Raw genomic sequence first — 10,937 nt, 5'->3', positions numbered from 1 at the left:
CTGTCGACTACTGACTAACTGAATGACTGACTGACCGATTGACTGACCCACCCTCCTCCTTCCCTAAACCCAACCAATAGTGTTTTCAAAAGCACCAATTGACCAGCACCCACCCACTTCCCTACACCCAACCGACGGTTTTAAAAAGCAATCCAGAAAAAGAAAAGCTCTCGCTTGATTTTTACTATGTTTTCAGATTCTTCCACGTTCTCACCCTGTTATTTACTTGTTTATTTAATTTTTTTGGCTTCTGTTTTTGTCTTACCCGCTTTCTGGAACCATTCTTTACTGCACTCGAACCCCATCGTCGTAGTCAACTCCTCTCTGCGCCTCAAGTCCGCTGACGTATATGGCAAGCTAACTGGAAAAACTGGTAGCAGCATGAAATGATAAAAGAAACCACATGGAGGTAAGCTGTCAGCTGGTAAGCGCGAACTGGAACGGCGTCATACCGCCCCGTAGCATTAATTTTCAAGATAAAATGCAGCCATACGTACTTTGGGCTACATAATTAACGATCTCCAGAAATGTATATAGGGCTACGTTTTCAGAATAAGCCTATAGCACAAATCAGTTCAAGCTGTGCTTGATGTCAAGGGAAGCTACATTAAACATAGAATTTTACTTAAAGAGGAAATGTTGTACTGTTGTTGTTTTTTGTACGTATTTCCTATATTATCTGTTTGTTTATAATAAAGAGACTTATTGATTATAAATTGTGTCACAGTCCAACAAAACTGGCATACTGCTTAGGACTTTTGCTCAGTACTCTATATATTATATATGCAACATATAATTTAAAATATGGCTTGAAAATTGCACATACTGTCATATGCAGATTTTGACATGAGTCTGATTTTATTCCATGTTGAGGGTCTCGCCCATGTCTTATTTAGCAAAATAAGCAGTGTCACTATGCTGATTAGGCCCTCACATGACTGTGGGCTTTTGGGATACTGGAAGGTCAAGCGCTGACCAACACTAACCATGAGAAGTGTTCTGCATTGAGGCCGTTTGTGAATAACTAAACTGTTGTAGGCTCTAACAGTCACGATTGTTCAAGGCAAAACAATGCTGTTCTCCACTGAGCTTTCACTGTTCTTCCTGAGCATGGTAGCACTAGGGGAGAGGGCAGCACCAGTGTGTGTCAGCATGCTGTGTCATCTTTATCGCTCTTCAGAAAGCTGAAGGTTCACCAATGAATGTTTGATTGTAGCATAAAGAAAAGATCAGGTGATGGTTTCAAACTGAAGCATACATAACATGACGCTGGAGTATTTTGCCAATGTCAACTCATGTTGCAGCATGGTATGCGTTTTCTCAACACCATTAGCTCAGTCACAACAATGCTAAGCCATGCTGATGTACTGCCTGAACTGAAACAATGATTGTTTAAACAGTGCTTGTTTAAAGTACTTATTTAAAATGAGCTGAATCAGCTCAATTCTTAACAACAACTTAATAGTTTTATGTTCAACCCAGTTAAATTAGTAAAAATCCTTTAGTTAACTTAATATGTTGAGACAACATAAAGGAATTGAGTTGAACCCAGCATTTTTAGTGTAATTACAACCTTTTTTTAGATTTGTAACAATGGAGTCGGGTTACAACAGAGTTGAGGGTCTAAACACAGTTTATTTACAACTTAATCAAGCAGGCAATGGTCAACAGGAACAAACAGCATCACTCCAAAAGCGTAGTCATTGTCACAGGCAGAGGTCGGTGCAGACAGCAAACAGAATAAACAAAAAACACAACAAGGAAACACGGCAAGACTGGACAAGGAACACTTCGTAAAGTTACAGGTAAACAAGACTCAGCAATGTGTGTGTGTGTATGGTAATCAGTTTCCAGCTGTGTGTGATTAGTCAAGTATGATGTGGAACTGGTGTGTGTGAGGTGCATGATGGGATGTGTAGTTCATTTCAGTGGCAGATTTGTAGTTCTCCAGCGATCTACAACTGCAAGATCAATGTTGGTTGTGACAATATGCCTTTTATTTCACACCTGTCTGTTTTCTAAACACCAGCTGTTGATCCTATTGTTCACCACTCATCACATTGTTTAATTAATGTGTCAAGATAAAAAAAAATGTATTAAACATATTTAATAATTTATGTAATGGTTAGTTACATGTTGCTTAAATGTATACATTGAAACAAGAGGTTGCAAAATAAGCTCCAAAGGGTCTCAATTCACCCGTGGTGATAATAGATATTATGCCATTATAATTTGTGATGTCAGCATTTTCCCTTAAGTGCACGGATGGGGTTTTGTGTTGTGCAATAAAAAAAAGTCATAAAAGTCATAACTAAAACATGGCTAAATTTGGTCTGTCAGTAATAAAAACTAGTAAAAACTAATAAACGTCCATCAATAGTGCAAAAATAACTATGACAGATTAGACAGACTTCAAAGCTATGCATTAACAAATAGCTACTATTTTATAGGCATTTGCAAAAAAACTAAATTCATTTTAAGTAAGCAGTGCACTTTTAAACATATATTGCTTATGAATAATATATTCTTTCAATGAGAAACTCTTTTTGATGATAATGCACAGATCCAGAAGGAGTTTTGTATGCTGTCTGACCTGTCTGCCTATTTGCAGGACTATTTGTATTGGGATTAGTATTTGATTAAGTCAGCAAATTCAGCAAACGATCACACATAATCTCTGCAATAAACTGTGTAAGTGCTGTGAAAGGGTTGCTGACATTAGAGTTTTTGAAAATAGCCTCAGCATCTAAAGATGTATTCAGAACAACAGGCTATGGCTTTTCAAACTACTTAGTTAAATTGAGCGGAATCAACTTAAATAAGTAAGTTTTTGAGGACAACTTAATTGTTTATATTCAATCCACCTAAAATTTGGAAAAACAATTAAAGCTAACTTAATCGATTTGTGTTGAGACAACATGTATTTCATCTTTAAAACGATCGCTATGGGGCGGTATGACACCATTCCTTTTCTCGCTTACTAGCTGACCTCTTACCTCCATATAAACAGCTTTCCGCAGTTACCAGTTTGTTCGGTAGCTCGACATGTACGTCGGCGAATTTGAGACACAGAACGGAGTTGACTGGGACAACAAGTAAATAAACAAGTAAATAACATCGTGAGAATGTAGTTAAATCTGAACATCTAGTAAAAATCAGGGGGCTTTTCTTTTTCTGGATTGCTTTTTAAAACAACGCATGGTTTTGGGAAGATGGTGGTCGGGTCAATCAGTGCTTTTAAAAACACTATTGGTTGGGTTTAGGGAAGGGAGAGGGTGGGTCAGTCGATTGGTAAATTTGGTAAAGTTAAGTGGGTCTGTCAGTCGACAGTGGCCTCTAGGGGATTTACGTGAGACAGGCAGGTGCGAATGACACTAGCGAGAGAAATTTGAAATCTGAAATACAAAGCGGCCTCTGGTGGTTTCGCGAAAACAAAAACTCGCTCCTGGTACGTATTTTGCTCTCTCCAGAAATGTTTATACATTTTACAGTGTAGTTTGTTGTAACTACTTATTTAAAATGAACTAAATTCTTTAAGGTTTTTTGGGACAGCTTAATTTTTTTTATATTCAGTCAGCTTAAATTTGTAAAAACCATTAAGTTAACTTACGGGTTTTGCGTTGGGACGACATGAAGGGATTGTGTGCAACCCAGAATTTTTTTTTACAGTGGACTAAAGCTAAAATACTTTTATTATCAGTTTTATTGTTTGTACTTAGGTTAACTGCATTCAGAAAATTTTAAAATGTAGTTGTTATTATCGTCAAATCCAAACTTGATGGGTCAAAAGACAGAGCATTTTGATGTCTGCATAAAATTTACAAAAGTAATTTTACGTAGAAAGCATATTAAATGCAAATAAAATGTTCACTGTGGGGTTGAAATAACTTTTGTAAAATAAAAAAAAAGTACATGGCTGAAATACACTCAAAAATTATTTTTGCTGCTTGTTCAAACTACTTATTTAAAATGAGCTGAATCAACACAACTATTAGGTTTCTTTTGGGACAACTTAATTGTGTTATGTTCAATCCACTTAAATTTGTAAAATGTTAACTTGATCGATTTGTGTTGGGACAACCTGAAGGAATTGTGTGGAACCCTGCATTTTTTACAGTGTGATTGTATATATTTAATTGTTTATATTTAGTCATCTCAACTTGCATCAGTCTAAAATATCAAGTTAAAGGTTTTATAACTTAAAACATTTAGTTGAATTAAATAAGCTTTAATAAGCTGATTAACTTATCAAAAGTTAAAGCAACATATAAATATTTATTGTCTTGATGTTTGTCATAAAAAATTCCACAGTGTATAAAGATTCACAAAATATCTATTCATTAGTAAGTAATTTAGTTACATTTTGCTAAGAAGAAAGTAAAGACACATTCAAATCTATTTAAAAAAAATGAAATAAACGCCTTTTATACTCCTTAATTTGAAAATACATAAACCATGCCCTAAATACATTTCCTAAAAAATATGAATGCGTTTCCCTAAAGAACAAGAGACCTGTTTTTATCCAGCTCATCAGGGATGATACAAACAGGCAGGAATTCAGGTCACACATACACACAGCATTAAATCTTAGACGCTAGACAGTCGATAAGCATCTTTAAGCAGGTTAGGGGTATAGCATTAAAATAAAAGCTGTTTTGCGTATACTAAAAAACTGATCTGCTTGATCTTCACCAACAAAAGTGTGACTTAAAAGATTAAAGTTATTAGAGGAGAAATCACAAAAAGGTCATTATATCTGCACTGAGTGGAAAGGTTATTAAAAATGACTCGTTTTTAACTAGAGATTAATTCATTTTAATTGTTAGTTTTGTATATGAGGATTATTAAAAATTGTGCAGACCACATGACCAAAACCAAGCACATGTCTTTGACCTTCATGTCTGACTACAGTATGCTTTGTCTTCACTGAAACTAAATAGGAAACTGTAATGTCTCTGGACTCCGGACTGCACACAGAAACCCAAACAGGACCAAATATTTACTTAAATCTTCTGTTTCCCACTCTAATATATACTAGAAAATCAACCCACTTTTCCTGTTATAAATACCTGGTTTAAAAAAAAGGTGTCCAGACAAAGGTAACTATAAATAGCATTCAAATCCCCATTAGACTGAGGGCAGTACACGAATCTGAATCTCCAAGACATTAGATCTCTTTAACATCAGAATATGATCTGATTTATGATAAACTATCAGTATTGCTGCCAAAAATTAATCAGTTCCTCGTCCTTTCTGTTTTAGAAAGACAAATTAAACACTGTAACACCCAAAAAGTTAAGGTAACTCGAACCGTTTGAGAAAATCTTTTACAACAAACCATTTAAGTTCAAAAACGAATCTATATGAGTATATGAACTTAATCCATCTGCGTATTGTAAAACCCAATAAGTTAAGTCAACTCAAATCATTTGAGGAAACCGATTGCAACAAACCATAAGAGTTAATAAACTAATCTATATGAGTACTGTCAACTTACTCTGTTTGAAGTAATTGGAGTAATGAGGTATTTAATGAACTATTTATCTTCAACACTGAGTTCAAAACTCTATTCAAATTAGTAGAATTAACTTTCAGTTAATTTGAGTTAACTACACTCATTTGATTAAGTTGACTGTTGGGTTTTACAGTGCACTCAAAAAATTACATTTGCTGTTTGTTCAAACTGCTTATTTAAAATGAGCTGAAATAATACAATTCCTGAGTTTTTTTTTATAGAAACCGGAGCACCCGGAGGAAACCCAAGTGAACACGAGGGAGAACATGCAAACTCCACACAGAAGACCCAGTCGGGGCTTGAACCAGTGACCTTCTTGCTATGGGGCAATCGTGCTACCCACTGCACCACCGTGACACCCAGAACTGTTTTGTATGTGAATTATTTTCTTGTCCTCTGATGCTTTTATTGTTTTAAGTGTCTGAGTGCAGTTCACAGGGTGATTGTGTTTAACATCAAGGCCTCATCATGAGGAATCTCATAACAACATGTTCGGGGCCTCACATTCACACAGCTCAGATGAAGACAAACACACACTCCAGCAGTGAGTCTGTGTGCTCTCACACTCTTGAGAATCTCACACAGGGTCATGACCTGAAACCGTCTCCATTTGACCATGTTTTAAAAATTTAATTTCTCCTTCACCCCCTCTCACTTGCCAAAGGTGTATATTAACTCTACTGTAAATAATAAACTCTTCAATACCGATCCAAACACAACCCAACACATCCACTACATATATATATATTAGGGCTGTCAATCGATTCAAATATTTAATCACGATTAATCACATGACAACCATGAGTTAACTTGTGATTAATCACACATTAATTACACATTTTATCTGCTCTAAATATACCTTAAAATAATATAATGCTGCATTTTGTAACTACATAACTACATGAGGGGTTTGAGTGCACACATATAAGAAACTAAAGCATAACATTGTTTTACACACTGTAAAACCCAACAGTCAACTTTATCAAATTAAATGAGAGTAGTTAACTCAGTGTTGAAGGTAATGAGTTAACTAAATACCTCATTACTTCAACTTAAATGGTGTAAGTTCACAGTACTTATATAGATTAGTTTGTAGCAATCAGTTTCCTCAAACGATCTGAGTTGCCTTAACTTATTGGGTTTTACAGTACTCAGTTGGTTTGAGTTCTCTTCATTTATTGGGTTTTACTGTGCTCAAAATTGCTCTGTTTACTCAAATGGGTTATGTTCACAGTGCTGTTTGTTGCAATAGGTTTCCTCAAATGGTTTGAGTTACCTTAACTTTTGGGTTTTACAGTGTAGGGATGCACCGAAATGAAAATTCTTGCCTGAGGTAATTGGGTGAAAACAGAATACTAAACATGTTTCTTCTGGGTTTTTTTACCATTTGTACTTTTCATTCAGAATTTCCAAGAGGTGCTGCATTCTTTACTGGCTGTGTATTTTTATTTTTAACTACGGGAAAAGGCAAGGGCCAAACAAGTAACGTGCTGCGTTAATCGCACATTAATAGAATTATCACATTATCACATACAGTTGAAGGCAGAATTCTTTTTTATATTTCCCAAATGATGTTTAACAGAGCAAGGAAATTTTCACAGTATGTCTGATAATATTTTTTCTTCTGGAGAAAGTCTTATTTGTTATTTCGGCTAGAATAAAAGCAGCTTTAAATTTTTATGAACCATTTTAAGGTCAAAATTGTTAGCCCCTTTAAGCTTATTTTCAGTAGTCTACTACAGAACAAACCATCGTTATACCATCGTTCTGCACTTAACAAATTTTTTTCCACTCAAATAATTTATAAAATTATATAGTGTGTGTTTAGTTCCTCCCTACATTATTTATACCTGGTCGTATTTTCCAGTTGAGTTGTTGCAAAGAAAGTCTTTGTTAAAGCATTATAAGCCATAAACCAACAAAATGCAAGGTAGCAAAGAAGTAAACAAAAATTGGAAAAACAAAGGTCAAAGACAATCCCATGAAGCACTGCAAATACCAGAGTCAAATAAAAAAATGACAGAATAAAACTACTTATTTCGAATCGCTAATTATGTATTTACGGTTGATTAAAAAATATGCTCAATTGCATTGAGAGCATAGATGGACAAACTCAAATACGTCATTTATTGAACTTCATGGAAGTGGGAGGGGCGAAATATTTTGTTGTCCATTTTTTCTCGCTGCAGTTCTCTGATTGGTTGGACTTTCTGTACAGTATTGTGGGTAATGTAGTTTTTATGCATAAATGTGTCCACTTGATGTTAATGCAAAACAGACTAAACAGGTTACACAAAATCTCAGAGCTCAAGAGTTGACAGAGAAAAGGAGTTTTTACATATGGAACCTGGAACCTGATCGTTGTGCTCTTTTTTCCCCAAAGTGCCAAAAAATGTACTAAATTTAATAATAAACATTGTATTTAATTACTAAAAACACAATACCATGTTAAAATTAAGTCATGCTTGTCTATGATTTGAAAACAAGGTTATTCCCGTCCACTTTCGACTTCAGCTACTGCATTCCCCAAATTTCAGTACATGCGCAAAAGCGACGGCAGTTTCCTCTCTCCAATTCTCACCAGACTGCGAAAGTACCAACTGTACTACGGCGAAGGTTTGGGTTATAAATATTAATCAAGTAACTTGACGTTTTCCTAAAACGCTCAAAAGGATTGGCTGCAATTCAAAGAAGGGCGCTCGACTCCTTGCGAATCCTCATGCAGATGGTTTGCTCATAAATATTAAATGGTCTAAACGACTAGACGCTCCAGGAGGGTTACTAAGCAACGCATGCAGAGCCTCATAAATATTCACATTGGAAGCCCTCGCTTTAGTATCGTGATTCGTCGTTTCTCGGGAAAGGTATGTTGAGCAGCCGTGGACACTACCAACGTCAGCTGCAGAGGGGTGGTCTTTCGGACACGCTCGGTTAAATGTAAACACCTCGACCGCACAAAGATAGCACAGCCGCTCCGTTGCTTTTAAAAATTAGGGGAAAGAGGCGCCGTGTAGCAGACTGGTTTCCGGCCGATTCCTTTTGTGTTTGTCACCCCTCCTACACACGTTTGGGAAATTCCCTCCACATGTATAGTGGTTTGTGAGTGTTGGGGAGCCCGATGGGGTTGAGTTCGCAGCTCGGGATTATGCACTAGACTGCCGAGAGTTCCATGGAGGAAAGTGTGATTAGGAATACTTTGGGAATACGCGGAATTATCGCCTCTGAGAGGGTGAGTTTTGTTCTTTTAACTTTATTATTTCGTTTGTGTGGTGGTCAGTGTTTAGAGAGGATTTAGTGACCTTGTATTTCCCAAATAACTTATTCTACGTGGCAACGCTGGCCCGCAGAATCACATATACACACGCGCGCGCACTGGACACGACGGGGCTTGACCAAAACATTGTGCATTTTCTACCTTGCAGATTTAAAATGGAAACGATTGTTTACACTAGAATCCAGTGGATACTTTTAATTTTAACGTTACTATAGTAAAACCGTGGCGACTTCCCATTGCCTTTATCTAAAAATGGCACAGTTCTGAAAGTTTCTTACATTGTTCCACAGTGGTATTTCATGCTGATCATGGTATTTTAGAGGAACCTTTAGTTGCCAGTCATTTTTGTTGAGTTTATTTTTTACTATAGTAAAACCGTGGCGATTTACTATTGCTTTCATATAAAAAGAAACAATGACACGCTTCTAAAAGTTTCTTATATTGTTCGAAGATAGTATTATACGCTGATAATGTTATTTTAGCTGAATTTTTGTAAGGAGTTTGCAAAGTTTTTCTTAAAAAAAGGTTTAGACCCTTAGACAAGTTTAGACCTTTCTGACATCTGCTGGCTATTTTTGGAGTAATGTGTTGATACTTGGGTTGTTTTATAGCACCCATTCAGCCCAATGACCCACATAACATTGGGGTTATATGGGGTTTGTTCAAATTAAGGTTTGCTGTAATAGGATCCTTTGGATGTCTCAAAATGTGATGTGCTGCCCACTTAGAGATCATTTTGGAGCATCAGAGAGAGACCTTATTCTGTATATGTTCTGGACGACCAAAAATCACTTTTAATACACAAAAATGTTAATTAATTTTGAAATATAAATCTTTATTATGTAATTAATAATCATTAGTACAATACACATGATATAAATAACTTGTATTGAACTAATTGTAAGCAAAACCTATTTTTTAATGTTAAATTATATATTTAAATATAAAATTTGGGTGATTGGTGTACGTTTTAAAGTACATTTAATTTTCATTGTTCCATTTTCATCGGTGTGTTACATAAATAGGATGTTTGCTGAAAACAATTACTTCGATTGATTTCTCAATTGCTGTTTCATGTGTAACAGAATGATCTCAAACATACAGGAAGTGATGTCATTCATTCTCAACAGAACATGCAGGTTAATTGTACCACAAAACCACACAAATCGGAAAAGATTCATTCTCATTTTCTCTCCTTGTCTCTTCTGGATTCTGGAATGATCACAATTTCCTCTTTGCGGTCAGGGCGGGTTTAATATTAGCCTAGTGCAACTCTAAACCACCCGGTGTTTAAGGGTCTCACATTTATCCTCTCTTATGTTACAGCGATTTTCTCTAAGCGCTCAAATTCTTTAATGCGTTTGCCAGATTGATGGGTTTGTAAGGTCAAAGTGTAGGTTTCAGAAATGTTGTGTGCTCTCTTTCCACTAGGGGGATTGCTTCTGTTGGCCCCAACAATAACTTTTTGAGAGATTTTAATTCATTTTAGGTTTGTTAAAAAAGTTATTGATCAGTTGTATATTATGACCCATAGTTTACTTCTTTAACAACATAAAAACTGGATGAAAGCTCTAATGCTAGTTAAACATTTTTGTGTCTCCTGAGTCTTAAAGTGTTTGTGATTTTGCCCAGATTTGGATTCCATCTTTCCAGTCATACGTGTCGAATCAACTCCCTCATTGGAGACTCGTCAGTGTGTTTACTTGGATGCGGGTTTGCCTGAGTCGGCCTGTAGTCACATCCTGTGTGTGTTAACATGTCATGCCCTGAAGAATTTAGCCAGGCATAGTGTTAAATTTTAGCTTTTTGTGTTTTTGTTTGTGGCGGTTGGGTACCAGGAAGCATTTTCTGCTCTTCTTTTGTTTCCTTTCCATTTTCTTTTTTTAACCTCAGGATGTTCAGGATGCCCTCCATTTGTGTGCGTTTTAATGTGCGCGTGTGTTTGTGGGTGTGTTCCTGAAGTCTTATTTGCCTTGAAGGCAGCTAGAATAGATGTTCAAAAAAAGATTTCTCCCAAGAGAGTAAAGATTCCTCTGCCATCTCTGGTGTAACGTGTGTGTGTGTGTGTGTGTGTGTGTGTGTGTGTGTGTGTGTGTGTGTGTGTGTGTGTGTGTGTGTGTGTGTGTGTGTGTGTGTGTGATTAAGCGA

General features: G+C 36.2%; 1 protein-coding gene across 1 annotated transcript in view; it reads left to right on the top strand.

Moving 5' to 3' along the window:
• Positions 1-8,440: 8,440 nt before the first annotated feature.
• Positions 8,441-10,937, top strand: part of frmd6 (FERM domain containing 6) — a 33,882-nt gene continuing 31,385 nt past the window's right edge. Inside the window, exon 1 of the mRNA XM_056470735.1 lies at positions 8,441-8,744. The gene's annotated coding sequence lies outside the window, so the exon portion shown is untranslated. The remainder of the gene's footprint in view (positions 8,745-10,937) is intronic.

This window comes from Danio aesculapii, chromosome 13 (genome assembly GCF_903798145.1).
Source record: "Danio aesculapii chromosome 13, fDanAes4.1, whole genome shotgun sequence".
Classification (NCBI taxonomy): domain Eukaryota; kingdom Metazoa; phylum Chordata; class Actinopteri; order Cypriniformes; family Danionidae; genus Danio; species Danio aesculapii.
This window is presented reverse-complemented; position numbering and strand designations above follow the sequence as displayed.